This window comes from Aythya fuligula, chromosome 7 (genome assembly GCF_009819795.1).
Source record: "Aythya fuligula isolate bAytFul2 chromosome 7, bAytFul2.pri, whole genome shotgun sequence".
NCBI lineage: Eukaryota > Metazoa > Chordata > Aves > Anseriformes > Anatidae > Aythya > Aythya fuligula.
In genome coordinates, this window is record NC_045565.1 from 26,938,577 (window position 1) to 26,957,377 (window position 18,801).

The window sequence follows — 18,801 nt, forward strand, 5'->3', positions numbered from 1 at the left end:
CTGTACTAGACAGTAACTAAGAAACTGGCCCAACACACGAGTCAATGAAGAGGCTGCCACTGACTTCATTTGACTATAAATCCAGTCCCAAGAAAGATAGGTGAAATGTATGTGCTTTCTACTACCAATGAATTATGGAACGGACGAGAGCTATTTTTCAGCCATGTCCACGTTGTTTGAATTCAGCCAAAACTGCAGTTCGCGGCTGAAGGCGATCGCCTCTGCAACACAGCTTCTGCAGAGGCAAGACATGGATCTTTTAAACAGCAGAGTACAGCAGCACTTTAGAGATGAGAGCAGCTCGAGAGCTCATTCATTGGCAAAGAGTGTGTGCCATTATCTCTTTGACATACACACACCCCAGCCCATGATAGCCCAAAAATGTATGGATATATTTTAACATCTAGAAATCTCAGAACAAACATGAGTGCTTGGATAACCTCTGCCAGGCTGCCAAGGACCTGGAATTCAGACTCAGCAGAGATGATGTGGTTTCTTCAATCACAAGCCCCTTGCCCTGTAAGATGCTAAGACAAAGTCAGCTCAACCCTGTTTCATTTATGAGAGCTGATATGATAATAGGCCAAGGCCTTACAACCTGAGGGCAATGGTCCTTTGCATCCATATATGAAGCAAAACAGCTGAACTCATTACTTGCTGGAGCGGACAGCATCTGTTCTATCATGTCATCGTGCAGACTGTCAAAATAAATGACTTGGAAAGATCAATACTGGTAAAAAACACCAGGGGAAAGGCAGACAGATGGCTTAGATAGGAAAAGTTGAACTCTTCATCAAGGCTCTGGTTTGTGCTGATAGTTTGGTTGTTCCCTTAGACCTGACTTTTCAAAGACCTGCAGACTTGCCTGCATAGAGAGTGCAGGTGAGCTTAGAAAACATGAAGAAATAGCCCAGACCTTGTCTCTGAGAGCCGTAATATTGCTTCTGTTGTTTCACTGGCAGAAACTATGCCCTACATTTAGCTCCATTACCCAGGCTTTGACTGTGCTCACTAAGAGTAAGTCTGTTGGCACATCACAGCAGTCAGTTTGGTTTCTTTCTCGGAACCACAGACAGGAGGGCCAGGCAACAACCTTGGCCTTATTCACCTCCTCTTCAACACCCATCCAGGTATCCTGGCTGTGAGACCCAACCCAGTGTCTCCAAAGACTTTTTAATTGAACTGCAGAAGCATCTATCTGTCAGCAGATACAAATGGCTTTCTGATAAACACCCTCTCCCTACCCTTTGAAATCCATACACTGCTGAAAGGCTCGTCACTGAGCTCACTCCCCTATTGAATACTATTGGAAAAGAGTAGGAGACATTTTGCTCTCGCAGCTTTTGCATTGAGCTCAACTACTAGTTCAATGCTACCACAAACTTTCACCTTCTTGCATCCAATATTTTGCCACCCAAAGCAGGAAAATCATGAGGAAGAAAAAAAAAAAAATGTTATCATAGAAGAAAATTAGCATCCAGCAGCCCAATAACCCCTTCACTGCAGCCCATGCAGGGTGTTATAATTAAAGCCATAAAATATTCAGAATTGATTTTTGCATTTGGAGGATATGCTTACAACATAACTGATGATGGCTGCTGCTGTGAACCTGGGAAAAGCATTCTCCCCAAAAAGCTGTTCTTGCTAGAAAACCTGCAGGCCTCATCCTGCCTCTGTCAGGGGGGAGGAAGGCCAGATAACCCAGGCAGAAATACATCCTGTCCCTACCCAGCCCCAGTCCACGTTCCAGACAGTCACAGCTTAACTCTTCAAGATCAGAGCCAGGCTCTTCTCCTGCAGAACCTCCTTGAGTGCATTTATGCAGACACACAAATATGCACCCAAGCCTGGTGGCATGCCCTGTAGCTGTAGGAACCAGCCCCTGCTGCCCTGCCCTGCCATGAATGAACCCACCAGCAAAGCAAGCAGCAACCAGAGACCAGCAGATCAGTGAACAGTGCCCAAAATTCACAGAGCTCACAGACTAAGTCCTGGCTCCCAGGAGGCTGATGATTTACTCATGCACCTCGTGGAACCATGGAGTTTGCCAGCTCCTCCCCATAGTAAGTATCAACAGCACTTTGAACCTACTGTCTGTGATTTCTCTTAGACAGAAAGGCTGCCCTGACCTGGGATTTTGCTTTGGTGGTTTTTTTTTCTGTTTGATAAGTGTGAAAGCTTTCTCCAGTCTGTCACATTCCCTTTAAAAGCAGCACAATTTCCTAATTTAGAAAGTTTAATAAGAAGCGTGAGAAGTCAAGATGGAAAACCTTTTAAGCAGAGTTAATTTGCAATAATATTTTAAGCTCTACAATAAGCAGAAAGCATCCAGTCTTCCTCACGAAGCGATAGCTACACTTTCATTGCATTCTTTCTCCTCCGTGTTCCCCCACTGCTCCAGCCACTGCAGTGGCAGTTGTGCAAGTTGTCACCACCGTGCTGCAGGGCAGGGGGATGAAGCCAGTGTTTTTCTTGCAGAGCCACGGTAGGTACTTAGTGGTGTGCACTGGCCTGCTTATGCAGAGAAGGGAGGGAGCTGCACCAGCCGGCTGTGCTCCAGTCACAAAGAAAAGGCAATCTCTTTTGAACTGTTTTGGTGGGAGATCTCCGGGCTGATGCCTCCTGCCAAGTCTCCATCCGCCTCAGCACAGGAAGGATGGCAAGAAGCCCTACAGCCAGGACCAGCTCTGCTTCCCTAAGCCTGCTGCAGAGCAGCAAGTATCTGAGCCTATTTCAGGGAACAAAACCCATTACCAAAACCCTGGACATAAGTGTCAGCAGCTGCAAGAGTTTACTTTAAAAACCAGCGGTTCCTCCTGCTACATTTCATGGTGAGAAGCAGAAATTCTTTTCCATGAGTAGCAAAGAGGGCAAATACAGCCCGAGGCCCACCCTGCAGCCAGCTGTGAGTTAGAACAAAGCTATTACCATAATTCAGCTAACATTTGCTACTTCTCCTTTCCAAAAAAAATCACCATCTTGTACAGAACTTCAGATGAGTCCCCTCAATTTACAGCTAAAGTCATTAGGAGCTGCAAGAACTAATAATGACCTAAGAAATGTCTTGCTCCTGAACGCCAAAAACAATCTGAATAAAAAATTCATTGATCAATATTCTCCCATCATTTCTCACCAATTAAGCCTGTAAGTTAGTGTACCTGAAAAGATACGCCACAGCAAAGACTTTATGGGCTTAGCCTTGGCCGTTCACCTGTGAAAAATAAAATCTGCTTAATTTTTATGTGATAATAATTATGTAACTTATTTTTGGAAGTAAATAATTCTGCAAGGATGAGATGCACTACACAGAAGAGCGGGCTGTGCCCGTGTTTTGCCTGCTGATAAGGGTCAATTCTGCTGTCCCTTTGAATGCCTGCAGCACCAGCATTAACCTCTGCAAACATCTTGAGAGAAATGAAAAGAGACCTCCCAGCAAAGCTAAATTCCTCTGCCAGCTGACATTTGTTTCCTTTTATCTATACATTTGTCTAATTAAGAAGATATAGTGCTGTTTTAATTTTCATATAAACTCTTAACTTCAATGGGTATGCATTCTGCAAACCAAACAAGGATTTATTAAGATAATAAAGCAAGCACTTCATAAAAATTTAAATGCCTGCTACGAGCGTCTTTTTTTTGTGGAATTAAGAGGCCAAGAAAATCTCTTAAACTAGGGAAGGCATCTGCAGTAGTCAAACAGCCTTGGCAAACTCATGCCCAAGCACATGCATGAAGTCCCTGCGTGCAGGGGTGGCTTTCTATATCTTAGGCCATCCTCTGCCCACGACACTGAGACTTCAGCAGGATTGTAGCTGTGTGCCAGCCTTGCACCTTTTCAGGCTCAGGGGTGCACTGGTTCAAATTAATTGATTCATTTACAAGGACCTCAGTGCGGGGGGAAGCATATTAGTTTCCTTTGCTTGTGCTGCATCGTCTGTTTATAACAACGTAGTTAATCACAGAAAGAGGAGATGAAGATCTTTTTTTGCCAGTGTGGCAGGAAAGACTGTGAAGCTTTAATTGACCCCTCGAGAGACAAAGTGAAAAGCTTGTGGAATGAGCTGAATTTTTAACACAAGGGCACATTTGCCTTTCAGTTCTGCTCTGGAGACTAAAAGAAAGGGTCGTGCTCCCTGGTCCCAGCTGTCCCAGGTGCAGTTGCTGTACCACCTCCTCACATGAACCCTTTCAGAAGCAGTGCAGGTATTAATACCTCAGAGTAATAGCTCACAGTAATCCCTTAAACCCTGTAATTGAAAAAAATGGTCACTGCTGACTAATGATTTTAGAGGCTGGGGTTTAATGGACTGAGTTCTGCATAAGATGCATGGGGATTTTTAAGTGGTTGGTAGCTCTGCCCGACTTGTCTGGGCCATGCACAAAGGTGTTCCTGTAGGCTATGTGACCTGGGGCAACCAGAAAAATCTAGCCTAAGACCAAGACTGCAAGGGACCAAGGATGCTGTCCCAGATGCCACATCCTACCTCCACTCCCCACTTTGCAGCCAGTAGTGGATTTTAAGTGGATTTAGCAGGCTCCACAATGCAGAAAGCTCCCAGCTGGCTGGATGAGGAAGGACAGCATCCCTTGTGATTGAAGGAAATGTTCGGTCTGGCTTTCTGTTGAAAGAAGGCTCATTTATTGAAGGAGGTTTCATAAAAGTACTTTCAAGCCCCTGCATTAGTCATGAGATGCCAGCATCCATATACAGCCTTTAGAAAGGTGGAGAAGGTGGAAAATATTCCCAGAAGTACTCAAACATGACCAAACACTCGCCTAGTGGCAAGGTTTGCTCAGGATAACTAGGATTTGTTTCTAATTCTGCACTGTGGGCTCTGTGTCCCCTTTCTCTCTTCCCTCCCTGTAAACCTGAAGCACAGAGGCAGTGGTTTCCTTAGCGGACCTGGCAGCCAGAAGGTTGCTGCGGGTCCCAGCCAACAACCAGTGCCTTAGCATGTGGTGTTTCCTGGAGCTGAGAAGCCTACTGCTCGTGAATACTCTGATGATTAATTCCTGCAGCCAAAACAAAGCATACGATCTGCTCACAACCTGTGGTCACTCCCCAGATGTGGACACGTCTGTGGTAGCAATGAAGAAAAGCTTTTCAGGTAGGGGCGATGGCTTTTGTTACAGCAACTAAAAGCTATTACTTCTGCCAACAAAACTCATTTTGCCCTTGTTATACCGCTGCAGCTCCACCAATGGTGTCATAAATAACAAACATACCCAACCGTGTGGCAAGAAAATCTAAGCAACACTTTATCTGCTACTCATTTATCTTAAAATATTCTAGTCAGATTTCCTCTCTAGTGTAGCAAACATTATGTTTTCCTTCTACTTCTCAAACAACTGTGACATTCTCGACCACAGTGCAAGAAAGTTCTCTGCAAGCCCCCAGCATTATGCAGCCCCATCAGTAGCTTTGATTATTTAGTTGGCACATCTCCAGCTTGCCTGCATGGCTCTAAGACTGTCAGTCCTGCGCACTGATTCATATTCCTACTGGTTAATACAGTTCAAGTGCCAAAGGCAAGCCAAAGGGCGAAGCCAAAAATAGGTAGTAGCATCAGCTGGGAAAAGTAACTGATTCACATAATGTCAGAGACCCCAAGATGACCTTTTGAGCCAGTGTTTAATAGAAGGCATTGAAAATGAAGATTTCATGCCTAAGGCCATATTGATAGCATCATGGAAACTACCATAAGCCAGCACTGTTCTTCTGCGAGTTGTTTTTTTAATGATTGCTAATCTTGTTTAAGACAAAAAAAACTGCAGTTTACTTGACTGTTCTGGGTCTACAGGGAGGTTTCATTTCATTCTCCCTTTCCTTCCTCTGAAGCACCAGATGCCAGACAAGATTAGACAGCAGTTTGAACTAGAATGAAGAAAAAAAAGATCAAAAAACATTTGCATGACCTCAAAAATGCTCCTGGAACCAGACGTCCAGATCCTGGTCCTCATTTGAACCAGCTTTATATTCCATCAGTGTAACAATGCAGAGGAAGTTGACAGAAAGTTGTCAAAGATAACTTTTATGCCCTACATAGAAAGTTTTTGGGACAAATAACCAATGGTCCATGGACCATTTGTTAGTGAGCAAGGCAGAAACATATTTTCATTCTTTTCTGAAAATGCCCAGTTTTGACTTCCTTATATTGTATGGAGGGGAAAGCCATCCCTGTTTTCTACTCATTTTGTGGGAACTGATTTCTTTGGAAGTCTTTGCTCTGACTTTCCAAATCAAACTGTCATCTAGAAATCCTTCACCATCATACCAAAATGCAAAAATGAGTATTATTGCTGAAGGAAGCAATAGCTGAATAAAAAAGGTACTTATCCCTTATAAGGCATAACAACCCCAGGGCATCCCACAGGAGTTATCCCTATCACCACTGGATGAATAGAGATTTTTACTGGTCCACAAAGCCCAGATCATACATATTCATGCCAAACATGTAGAGTTCTTGTCAAAAAGGCTTTAGCCAAACACAAGGCAGGATGTAGGTTACTCTTGAATCAATAGCTCCTGGTATGGTGATCTACAAAATGTCATAGCAACCAGTCCTGCAATGGGCTGAACTTCCTCTGAGGTAACATTTCTGAGGGGAAGTTATGCCAACAACTCAAACCACATCTTGGGATGCAGCCCAGAGTGAGGAACCAGCCCCAGGAACTGCTGGCACCCTCCTCTTCAAGCTGCCAACTTCCTGGGTTAAGCTATATGAAGAAAAAAAAGAAAAGAAAAAAAAAGTGAAAAACCAGGAGGAAATTGGACTGAAAATGTTCTTTCCACTGGAGTTAAGCAGTACATTAAAGCTGGAGCATTATGTTCAGGAGACAGCCATTGAGAAGGCAGGTTCTCTGCCTCCTGTGGGTTGCTGAGAGGGGATTAGCCCCAGAAATGACCTTCTGCCCTGCTGTCAGTCTTGCCAGCACCTTTAAAGAATAACTGCCTGTGCTGCGACCTTCACAGCACACCAGCTTGTTATATGAGACACATCTAGCGTAAACTATGTTCTCCCAGCACACCAAGACTCTTGAGGGACCAGCACTTGAGGGATCCCCAGGCACAGGGAGAATAGCTGGGTGGGGAAACAGAAAGAATTTCTGGTACGTTTTTAACCAGTAGGGTTGAGTACAAAACCTGAACCTCTATTTTTCCAGTTGTGAAGATATCTGGAGATACCCGTGTCCTGTGTTCTTAGAAACACTTGTGTCCAAACGATCTGAATGCTGGAGTGTCATGGCCTGGACTGGAAATGCTTGTGCTGCTTGTGCTTGTGCTGTAACTCACACAGTACAGAGTGGCAATAATGTAGCCTCAAACAGGGGATCCCAGATGTTCTCCAGCCACAGAGCATCGCACCACGAGGCACAGTGTTGTGACTCCCACCATGACTTCGAGGAGTGCCCTGGGACTGCACTGCCCTACAGCACGCAGCACCAACAGCCAGTAGATCAGATTTTATCAAACTGTTGCACCCTGTGCTTTCTCCTTCATAAAGTCCACTCTTCACACTGTAATCAGCATCCAGATACCCCTCCTCTCCTTGGGACTCACATTGCCACCTCTTCACCCACACATCCATGCACTTCTTGTGCTCTGCTGGGGACGAGGAGAAAGGGCAGGGGATCGTATACCCCTTCAGGAAAGGATGATTAGATTATTTCAGCCTGCTCCCCTTAAAAATTTATAGTTATGGACCAACAAATAGCACACCCAGAGGTGACATTCCCCACATAAACGATTACTTAAGGATTAGTCACGCAGCTGTACCCAGAGCATATGGTTGGCTTTACAGGAAGGATTGTTGTAGCATAGATGAATACAGATGACCAAAGCTGCCAGGACAGGGGCCCATCCTTCCACTTCAGCTGGCTAAAAAGTTTGTTTCAGGAGCTCTGCAGGGCTGTATTTGGTGCCTCCTAGAAGCTCCTGCAGCACGGCAGTTGGCAATCATGAAAGGCAGGAAATCCTTTGCAAAAACAAAGGAGTGGAGAACACAAAAAAGTGTCTGATTTCCTGATAAATCTTGATCACTGCAACAAAAGGTCCTTCCCCTCCAGCTGGCAGTTTCTGAAGGACAGTAGAAAGACAAGAACTTTCCACAGCATTTTTGACTGCAATATTCATACGGGAACCCCAGGAGCTTTTTGCGCAGCCTGAGCACGCAGCCACGGTGCAAACTTCCCTGAACAGGGCCTGTCCTTTCCAGCAAGCTGAGCCCAGCCAGTTCGTGTACACCTTCAAACCCAGGAGCAGTACTTGCTTTGGGAAAGCTGCTCTGTGCAATGCCCTAATCCAAAGTTTAGCCCTGGTAAGGGTGGAAAACATGCCCCAGGTGACTTCACCAGGATTTCAAATCACTTGTCCTTTACATTAATAATTGTGGCTTTCAGCAGAGTGGCGTCCAGCATGTAGGACTGTAGGATGTAACAGATGCCCTTTGGTCGCTCTACTTTTTTCCAATTGTTAGTTTATCACCCTCGTAACTCTGTGAAGAAAAATCCATAGGGAATATATATATTTTTGGGGGGTGGGGAGGGTGGCTGGACACGCCACACTCACCCCCTAATGCTGTGCTACCAGCGCATGTACAGGCACATGAAGTCCCCCATGAAACGACACCAGCCTCCTGCTCTCACCGGAAAACACACATCATCACTCCCTATCCATGTTTTAACGCCTGCAAAATCATGAACAAGACAATTACAGAGCAAGCCTTGCAGCAGCAAGCCTTAATTATCAAGGCACCTCTACCTTCATAATTTCAAATACTTGTCAGCAGCAAAAAAAAAAAAAAAAAAAAAAAGGAAAAAAAAAAAAAGGAAAATGTCAAGCAAACCACAGATGCACAGAGAGACATGATTATTACATGATTATTATCTTCCCAACACCACCACCATGTTTTCCTCCTTTAGCCATGGCTCTTCTCCAGGCTCATTGGAAGCCAGCTTGCTTGCTGCCTCCTCGCCAAGCCTGTGGCTCTCTGTGTGCCCTGTGTCTCCTCTTCCCACTCTCCAGCTTAGTCAGCACCCCACAGCTGCTCAGAGGGGGCCCTTTGGTGGCAGGACACAGCCACGACCAGGCTCAGGCCCCAGCTGCCCATGGCCCTCCAGGGGCACAGTAAATGGCGAAGTTGGGACCAAGGCAGAAATACTGAGTGAAAGCAGTCCAAGGCTCAGCCAGAAATGCTCGCTCTAGGGATGGAAATCTGCAGCATGGAGAGGAGCAGGGGAGAAATAGGGTTAAGAAAAAATCCTGGTGCAGCTCTGCTCACCAGGATCTCCTGTTGAAGCCACGTGCGGTGCCCCAGGAGCTGCTGCCGGTGCTGCTGCCCCATGGCCCTCTCCTGCTCCTCAGTGCAAGGATCAGCAGGGCACAGCCCAAAGACCAAGCGAGGCACTGGCTGTACTCTGTTTTTTAAGGTTGGTGGATGGTTTTGTGTGAGCAGAGCCAGAGCTTTTATGAACAAGAAATATTATTTCTTCCCAGGCTCCAGGAAATGAACCAAGAATCCTTTCCTGGGCACGGAGAGCAGGCATAGAGCCACATAACCCAGCTCCCACCCAGTTACAGGGAGAAGATGCAGAACAGGGAAAGGATGGATCATCTCAGGGCAGTGGACAGAGGACAGACCTAAAGCTGTTTTCTGATGACTGCAGTTCAGCAGCTAGCACCCAATAAAATGAATTCAAATTCCTTTCTCACAAATCACCTACGGCTTGCTCCCACTCTGTGGATGGAAATAATGAAATGTCCTTGAGAAATTGAAATCCAGCCACTGTGTACATTTCAAGTGCCCCAAACCGCTAGATTGAAGATGTGGCTGATTCACCATCTCTAATGACCTCCCAAACCTAGGAAAAGGACAGATCAGGGTAGGTTTTTTCTAGGCTCCCCTGGACTCAAGGGAAACCATAGCAGCTCTGCTAAATGAAAAATAATATAATGCAGGTCCCAGTCCTCCATTCATGATCATTTAGCCAGGTGTGATGCTGTCAATAGCAGTGGCTATGTATTACTTTAACACAGGTGTAATTTAGCAAAGGGTCATGTCTGCTTTTTTCCCTAAAGAGCCCTCACAAAAAGCAATCTGTCAGACCTTCCTATTCAGATCATTCCCAAGTTATGTTCTGCAATACAGTCATAGAGAAAAATGTAGAGTGCTTTCAGTTTAAAGTGAGATGATAAAAGAATACATGATAGCCAGCAAGAAATTTCAAGGGGGGAGAGCAGTCCTTCCAACTCCTCTTGGGGTCTGACATTACAACTCCTCAGTCAAGTAACCTAATAACTTACTTCATTCATTCCTTTTAGTGGGAAGTAAACCCAAGTCCTAACTATTGCAGATCTCATGCCTGGCTTGGAGTCTCAGTTTTTCTAGCTCTAATGAGTAGGTGTTTGCCATCTGAGAAGCTCATTTTTAGTGGAAGGGCAGCTAATGGGCATAGGTGACCTTCTGAACAAGTGTCTCAGTCTGCTGCAGAACGCAGACATCTGTGTACAAGTGGGTTTCTTTGCAGGGCACCCTCTCACAGCTTTTGGTGCCGCCAGGAAATTTTCAGGGACCTTAACATGTTTTTCAGGTTCTGCACAACACGTTGCACAAAGCCATGAGCTCTTTTCTGCATCCTACTCTGCGACAAGCAAACCATTTGATCCATACCCTTTCAGAGCCACCAGAAGGCTCCTATTAGCTTGGCTGAGTTTGAGTTAGGCCTAGAGGCAACTTCCTGAAGAATCAGCTATTTCTTGCCAGGGCCCAGCACATAAGGAGGTGAGGTAAACATTTGAGCTTGTAGGACTGAAGATGTACAAAGGGTAGAGGGATGTCCATACCACTTACTGCCAGGCATCTTTGAGGAATTCCTCTCTTTTGCCCCACTGGAAGTGAAGGCAGCCAAGGACTCCCACCTCTCCAGCACAGACAGATGAATTAGTGCTTAGATTTGTGCCACTGGTAATATTCACACACAGTTTGACAGGTTTGGAAATGAGAAGAATAAAATTCAACCCTGCCCAGTTTTGGCAGAGTGGCAGGGGGATACTCACCCTGTCCAGATTAACAGAGCTGTGAGCACATCAGGACATCCAGGCTACGTACAACCCATGGCAGGCAAAATTAGTGGGTGGTGCACAATATTAATTCTGCTCCTTATCCATGTGCACCAGGATGCTGTCTTTAATTAAATTAACATAAGCTCTCTCTTTGACATTCTGATTTAATATTATAGGCTTGGGGGTTTATCCCATTAAATGTGCAAAATGTGAATGCATCTCAGACTCATTTTTTCATTTGTTTCTCTGTACCCACACAGTTTCAATTGTCTTAATGATCTAGTTTGTCTTTGCCAGCTGGGACGTATGCAGTGTTTGGTTCTTAAAAGGGGAGAACAAATCACTACACTGGCTCCTCTACTGCAGGGCTGGGGGGAGCATCCCACTGAGATGGACAGCATGATGGCTGTCGTCTTCCCAAAAGTCACCCTGAGCCTGGGGGACCATGCTAACTGAAAAGCAATTTATGCTGGGCTCCAATTCAATCCCTGCCCCATTCACCAGGGCAGAGCTTGTGTGGGTCCTTTGACCATTCCTGAGCAGATGAGGAGGGCTCTCTGGAAAGGCTGTTCTCCCTGGGCTGTTTTCTCTCTTTTAAAAGCACTTTTTGTGTTGTCAAGTGGTGTGAAAATGTCATGGAGAGCCTTATTCAATACACAATGTACAGAGCAGGGATGGGTCATGCGGTCTCACTCATAGAGGGAGACTCCCTTGCACACGAAGTCTCCAGGTGATGCTGACCTGTTTTGTTAAGACCTCATGTCCAGTTCCCTGCCCACCATAACCGTGGGTCTCCTTCCTGGCCAGCTTTCTGCTACCAGGCAGCTGAGTCCCAGCCCCAAACCCATCCCGAACCCTTCATCAGTACCAGCACTTTCAGTGCAAACAGTGCTCGCTCTCCGCACACAAAAGGCTTGCTGCAAGGTAGTGAATACAAGGATTTTCCCCACTTGTTCTTTTTTCTGCCTGCTTGTCAGAAGCCAAGGAACCAGACTACAGTTTTGCAACACGTGGTCTATGTGCTTCCATCCAGTCTTCGCATTTGCATGTTCCTGCCTGAATTAATCACTTAAATTAATGCTTGCTGATTTTCTCACGTCAATAAATGCACTGAATGCAAAACAATATCATCCTTACAGTGACTATTTCTAGCTCTACAGCTACAGATTAAAACAAAATTTGCTGATGTTTCAGAACCAGCAAAATCAGGCATCTGCAGTACAACTCTGATGCTAAGCAGACTGTTACTAATGATGGGATGGCTTGTATTAAACATTACATGGTTATTAAAAATACTTTTAAATGCTTGACCACAGCAGCATAAAGCTCACTTGCTTTGCTCTTTAAAGGTAATGGGAACCTGCTGTACTGCAGGGTCATTACCAGGTTGGTTGTGCTGCTGGTGCTTTTCTGGCACCATTGAGTGTCTTCTCTTGATTCAGCATCTAGATTTTTTCTGGATTTTTACAATTCTTCCACCTTTATCTAGGAACCCATCTTCTTCTCCTTTTGCTGTAGGTCTAACTGGGCCCAGATACTTCAGCCTACAGAGAGAGGGCAGGAGACAGCAGGCCAGGTTGATAAGAGTAGGGGTAATCCTGCACAAAACCATTCCCTGGGGACAGCCCCACTCTGACAGTGCCACATCTCCTGCTGGAGCATTGGCTTGGACTGATCTCCATCTCTGTCTATACCATGGTCAGTGAGCTGGCCAGGCACCGTGCAGTCCTCTCTGAGCCAGAAGCAGAGTATGCTGTGCTGACAGTGACTAAAATGAGACCCATGTGATTTTATAGCTTGGTCTGGTAGGGTTCAAGGATTATTTCTACTAAGAGATGACAGTTAAAGCAACATCAGCTGCCATGCACGAGTCCTGTCACCCACCCTCGGCTCAGGGCCCAGGCATGCAGGGTCACTCACAGAACCCAAACCTGGTTAAGAGAAGATAACCAGTGCTCTGAGAGCAAGAGGCAGCACACAAAACACTGTCTCTGTTGACATTTAGCCATTAAAAACCCACCAAGCTGCCTTGTAGCTACACTGAGGCTTTAACATAAAGTGGGTTTGCAACTTTTGGCAGAAAGACCCTGCAAGGAGGAGTGAGGGAGAGGGGTATCTCTGTCAGGCTGCTCCCTTTAGCACAACCAACAGCACTTTCAGGGAAGCATTTTGTAGGAGAGGTTATGTTTTAGCCTGGGCTTCACAGGAAGTGGCTATCCCAAAACAAGGGCAGTCCGGCCTACTGCTTCCTGCCCAGTGCTGGGGCTCCCATTTCTCTCCACCGACCTCAAATCAAACAGCATGGACCAGAACACACACCTCATGCATCTTCGCTGCTGCTCATGTTTCTCAGAAACTGCACGACCACGGAGTCAGGAATTTTTTTTAGCAAAATGTTTGACTTCAGTTTTGGTTTAGGGTTTCAGCCAGGTTTCGTCAGGTTTATGCCCAAAAATATTCTAATGCCCTTTCAAAACTTGTCAGAATGCCTTATTCAACCATTCCTAAATGGAAAATTTGCAAATACTTTTTTTTTCTTAAGAAATTAATCCAATTGGCTATGTTTAATTAGAGTTGTCAGTATATACACATCTTCTGAAAACGAAATGTTTGATGGATGTCATTTTTTCATCCCAATATTTTCCCAGGCTTCTTGCTAGCAAAACTGTTCATGGCTTTATCATCTCATCCCGGAGAAGAATTACCCTACAAAATATTTTCAAAAAGCAGAAAAAAAAATAATCCCTGTTTTTCCCTCGTTTTGACCAACTCTGAAATTGCAGCGATCGCAGAAGCACTGTGCTTGCATGCCTCTCACAGGAGCTCAGGCTCCTGAAAGAGCAAGGGAATGCTAACTCCAGGGTTGACTTTACTTAATTAAACTGAAGGAATATTTTTGCAAATGACAAGGATTCTTCCCAGACCCCACCCTGATCAAGCTGTGCGTCGAAACATGCAATTTGGTGATCCTTTTTTTTTTTTTTTTTTTTTTTTTTTTTTTTTTTTTTTTTTTTTTAGCAAAATTACTGTCAGGCTTTGTGACCCAGCAGGAAGACAGGCTATTAACGAGTCAGATATTTATAGTGCGGATGTCAATAATTCGGACTATTTAATCACCGCTTACTTCGATTTGTCCACAGCTCAGGCAAAGGAGCAGGCTGTGCCAAGGGCAATGGAAGTGCACGGAGCTGGTCTCAGGTCTGGGATCTGGCTGTGGGTCACTGGAGCAAGCATCCATGCCAAATTTCCTATATGCATGTGTCCCAGCCTCCATGTTAGGCAATTGAGTCAAGTACTTAATAAGCCTTATAATTAGATAATTACCTAACGGTGAGTTTCTGATGATCCATCCCAGCACAGATGCTAGTCTAAAAGGTGCTCAGGGGCGGATCTCTACGGCACACCTCCCAGCACAGCTGTTCAATGACAAAATGGCCCCCAGATGTTTTTGCAGGACCCAGGTGCCTTCCAGCTGTGCCCTGCTGCTGTAATGGGAGGAGACAATGTGTTCAGGCTCCCACAGCTCACAGCACAGCCCTGCACCCCTAAGGTCCTTCTGGGGACTTCTCCCCACCTGCAGCACACAAAGAACTCCTGGATTACAAAAGCAGGGCAGAAATACAGTGGTATTTTGCCAAACTCCTCTTCTAGCCTTCAGCAATCTGCAGTTTAACAGTCTAGAGGGATTTTTTTTTTCCCCCGGATTTGCCCTTCAGCTAGTTTTTGAATCTCTTTAAGCAGCCAGCACCCACAACCGCAGCAGAGGTCAGCTCTGCCTTGTGGGAAGCCCTCAAGACCTTCCCCTCTTTTGAGCATCCACCTGGAAAACATCATTAAGCATCTCCAATTTCTTGCATAAGCATCACATAATGGACCCAACCTCTAATCAAGCCATGCTGGGTTATCCATCCTCCAGCCACGGCTGGATCCTGTACATCTGCTAATGCTCAGCAATGTGTGGTCTTAAAGGAGCTGTGGGTGGGGATGGGAAAGATTTGCTTTTTTTTGACTAATGGCACGATGTATATTTTGCTTGCAAAAGGCCTCTCAGATATGAAGTTTCACAAATCTTATGGAAAGGTCTTTTCTGAGTGCCCAGAGATGGTGCACAAACTAATCCTGTAGCACTGAGATGATAAAAGCACACCCTGAAGAAATGAATAATTGAGGGCCAGCCCTAAATATTAATAGCATACAAGGGGGAGAAGACACTTTCCTCAACTTTGCACTTACCAAGCTGCCTGTTTGGATTTGAGTGGAGATATTCTCACAACCGCTCCAAGCTCCTTAAAGCCCCTCCTAGAAGTCTTTGGAGCTCCAAGCTAATGCTACCTTCGCCTGAAATCCCCCAGCTCATTTTCTATTCAAACCTCAAGAGGAACACAGCAGTGTTTATCAGAAGACGTGATCCAAATGCAAATGGACACGGAGGACTCTTGCTGAGTCCCCTGTCACACACACAGCAGCATCTGCATGGGAGAGAAGATGCACAGAGCCAAGGGACTGGGTGCAGTGAGCTGGGACGCCTGGCCAGGGCTGCTTGACACAAATGCTGGGGTGGCAGAAGGGTTACTGAAGGCCCCAGTAGACCCCCTCCAGCTGGCTAATGCTCATTTTGGGAGTGTTTTACAACATGCTGCCCCAGCAGGGAACATATCCCAGCCTGATTTTTAGGCAAGAACAGACCAAGGCATCTCTGTGAGTTGCAGAGGCAGGGACAGGCTTCGTGCTCACCCCCATACACTGCCCCAGAGATGCTGCAAGAAAGAGCACGTAGCTGAGTGCCCACACGGGAGCACGCCTTCAGCTTCCGCAGGCTGTGATGCCAGAGCTAGAGCAAGCCACTGACAGGTACCTGACAAATGATGAAGGATGCGATTGGATTTTTTTTTTCTTCAAACTAATCTGAGAGTGGAAGTGGGGCTCTGCAGACAGTGCATTGCGGGCACGAGGCAACAAAACTCCCCTGCAGCCCCAGGCCAGTACAAAAATAAGCAATGTATTAATTTAAAAGAGAGAGACAGAGAAAGAAATATTCTCTATTCTTTCGTATGACTTAGGCTGCTCTCTGCTGGCTTTGTGTGCTCTGCACATGTTTGTGGTCAGGATCACCAGCAGCATTACCAACAGTAACATTCACCCCCAGACCAAGACCTGGGAGGGGAGACACAGGGTCCCCTCCTTATCTGCCACTGGTTTCGTAGAGGAATTTAGACCTCTGTCTTTATAGTTTTCTGACCTAAGTTTCTGCACCCTGTTATCATCTTTCATTCCCTGTTTTACACCTTGTTAACCCAAATGGCCTGGTGTGAAGTTCCGACTGATTTCTAGGTTATCCCAGTAAAATCTGGAAAGGGCCTTAATGAGACAACACTCCCAATGTTAGGGAGCTAAAATACCCAAATAAAAGAACTTTCCTCTACACTTACTTGTGTTAAAGCATCTCTCTGAGGCTTCATGACTTCTAGACCTGACTTCATTGCTGGCAGCAGTAGCAGCATGGCAGCACCTCTGCTGAGGAAGCAAGGGGTTGGGGACAAAGTGCATTTGAACAGCAGGCCACATTTGGCTTGGTCAGCCTTGGGAAGCAGTGAAACAGTCATTTGCAGCCAACACTGTTTTGGGGGATGGTTTTGAACTTTTTAGTGATGGGGGTGTGCCAGGTGCTGAGGAGCACTGCCCCAAGGGAACCCTGTGGGAGCTGCAGCCAGCCCAGCCCCAGCCAGGTGCACCAAATTTCAATGAACTGAGCCCAAACGTGCCCCCCCTCTGCCTAATGTTTTGCAGGTGTTTGACCATTTACATCAGATCAGCTTCAGCTTTCGAGGACTCAGTGGGGATTTGCTCAGCCTCCATTTCCCTGCGTCAGCAAGCAGAAATGGTCTCAGCACTGGAGAAGTGATTCAAGTCCCTGTCCTCCAGTCAAGCCTACCACAAAGGGCTGTGGCTGGAGAGCTGTCACTTCCCCAGCTGACATGCCAGCAACACACCCTCACAGAGGCCCCGCCAGCCTCCAGCCAGCAAAACGTGATGGTTAAAGCCCACCTCTGAGCATGGTTTTGCTGATGGCTCATCTCACAAGTTCCTCCTGGAGGAAGGACAAGAAGGAGCTTGTGGGCAGCGATCGAGGTACAGCTGCTCTTCAGCAGCTCATTTGGAAGCCCAGCCAAGGAGAAAGAGCAATTTGAGTAAATGAACAAATAGGTCTAAAATGGCCTCAGATAGCTTTTGGCTGTAAATTAGGAGACACCTAACAGAGCAATGTTCTTGAGTCACTTTGTACAAGGCACAAGCAGAGGAGAGAGCCCCCCATGCCTGCTGTTTACAACGGAGCCAGGTGAGCTCATGAAGGAGCTGCCCCAAATCCCTTCCTCCTCATGGAGCAATGCAGAGAAACCTTAAGAAACAAGTTTTTTTTATGGGGTCAGGCAGCATTATGTTCCTGTTTCTTTCCTATGCTAATCCTTATCAGACGGCTGATGCTTCACTGCGTCGCAGAAGCAACCATGTCCATAGGCATCCGCCACATCCCAAATTTAGAACACTTTTTAACAAGCTAGGAGAAGCAAAATAAACAGCACTTGATCTGCGAAGCTTCCCATTCTTGACAGCGTCCCCAGAGGTGGTGGAAAGCCGAGGAGATAGCTCCTTTCTTTAATTGGTACATTAAAATTCTTCCAAGCCGCTACACAACTGTTAATAGGCAACTTAATTAAGTACTAACCCAGTTCATATTTCCACCCTCCAGAGGCTCTTGTTTCTTTTTTTTTTTTCTTTTTTTCTTATTACAGCCAAAGCCATAGGGAGTTTTGTCCTTATCATGTAAAACAAGCTGAGGGCACTGACACCAGACAATTTATTTAACTCCTGATCTCAAGACACCTCTGCCAGATGCCCAGGCCAGCACTTTCTTCCCTAAAAAGAAGACTTGGAGAAATGATCTGTCTCCTTTTGCCACTCTACAGCAAGGGGTCCTGCTGTCCCCATTTGAGCAGAAAACCTTCAAAGCAGATTAATTACTTCCCACAAGGCAGAAAAAAAAAAAAAAAAAAAAAAAAAAAAAAAAAAAAAAGGACCAAACCCAGGAAACTGGGAACAAGGTGCAAATTGCTACAAGTCAGCAAAAATAAATGGCGAAAATCCTCAGCAGCAGCAGCAGTCGATTCACCCCTGCTGGGTGCCAAAAGGAGCCGCTGCCAGGCAGTGACAGCTCCTCTCCAGACATCGGGTGTGAGCACACAGGCGTGTTTTAGGCAGTCGTGTGACATGTTTTAGGCAGTTGTGTGACTGAGGAGCCTCCTGCAGCCTCCCAAGAGCACCTCTCAAATGCAGAGAAGGGGCAAAGGAAAGAAGGTGCCATCTCCTGGTCCTGAGAGCATCAATACCTGGCTGCTTCAACCACCTGGCTCTTGTTGCTGTCTGCTGAAGGGATCACAGGAGGGAGGCCCAACATCATTGTAGGGCAACTAATTCCCTGCGTGCAGCTTAAATGTCAGGCAGGTTTGATGGGGCTGCCAAGGAGGTCCTCAGCAATGGTGTTCTCAGTTTTCCTCTTCTTTCTAAGGCCGGGCTGGGGTAAATCAAAACCTGCTTCAACAGCTGCCATGTAAAGTGACGGGTTTAATAGTCATGTGAACAAATAGTGGGGTTTCCATTACAGGTGAGATATGAGCCATTAAAAAAAAAAAAAAAAAGAAAAGAAAGAAAATGGGATTTCACTGCTGCCAGGCACACTTATG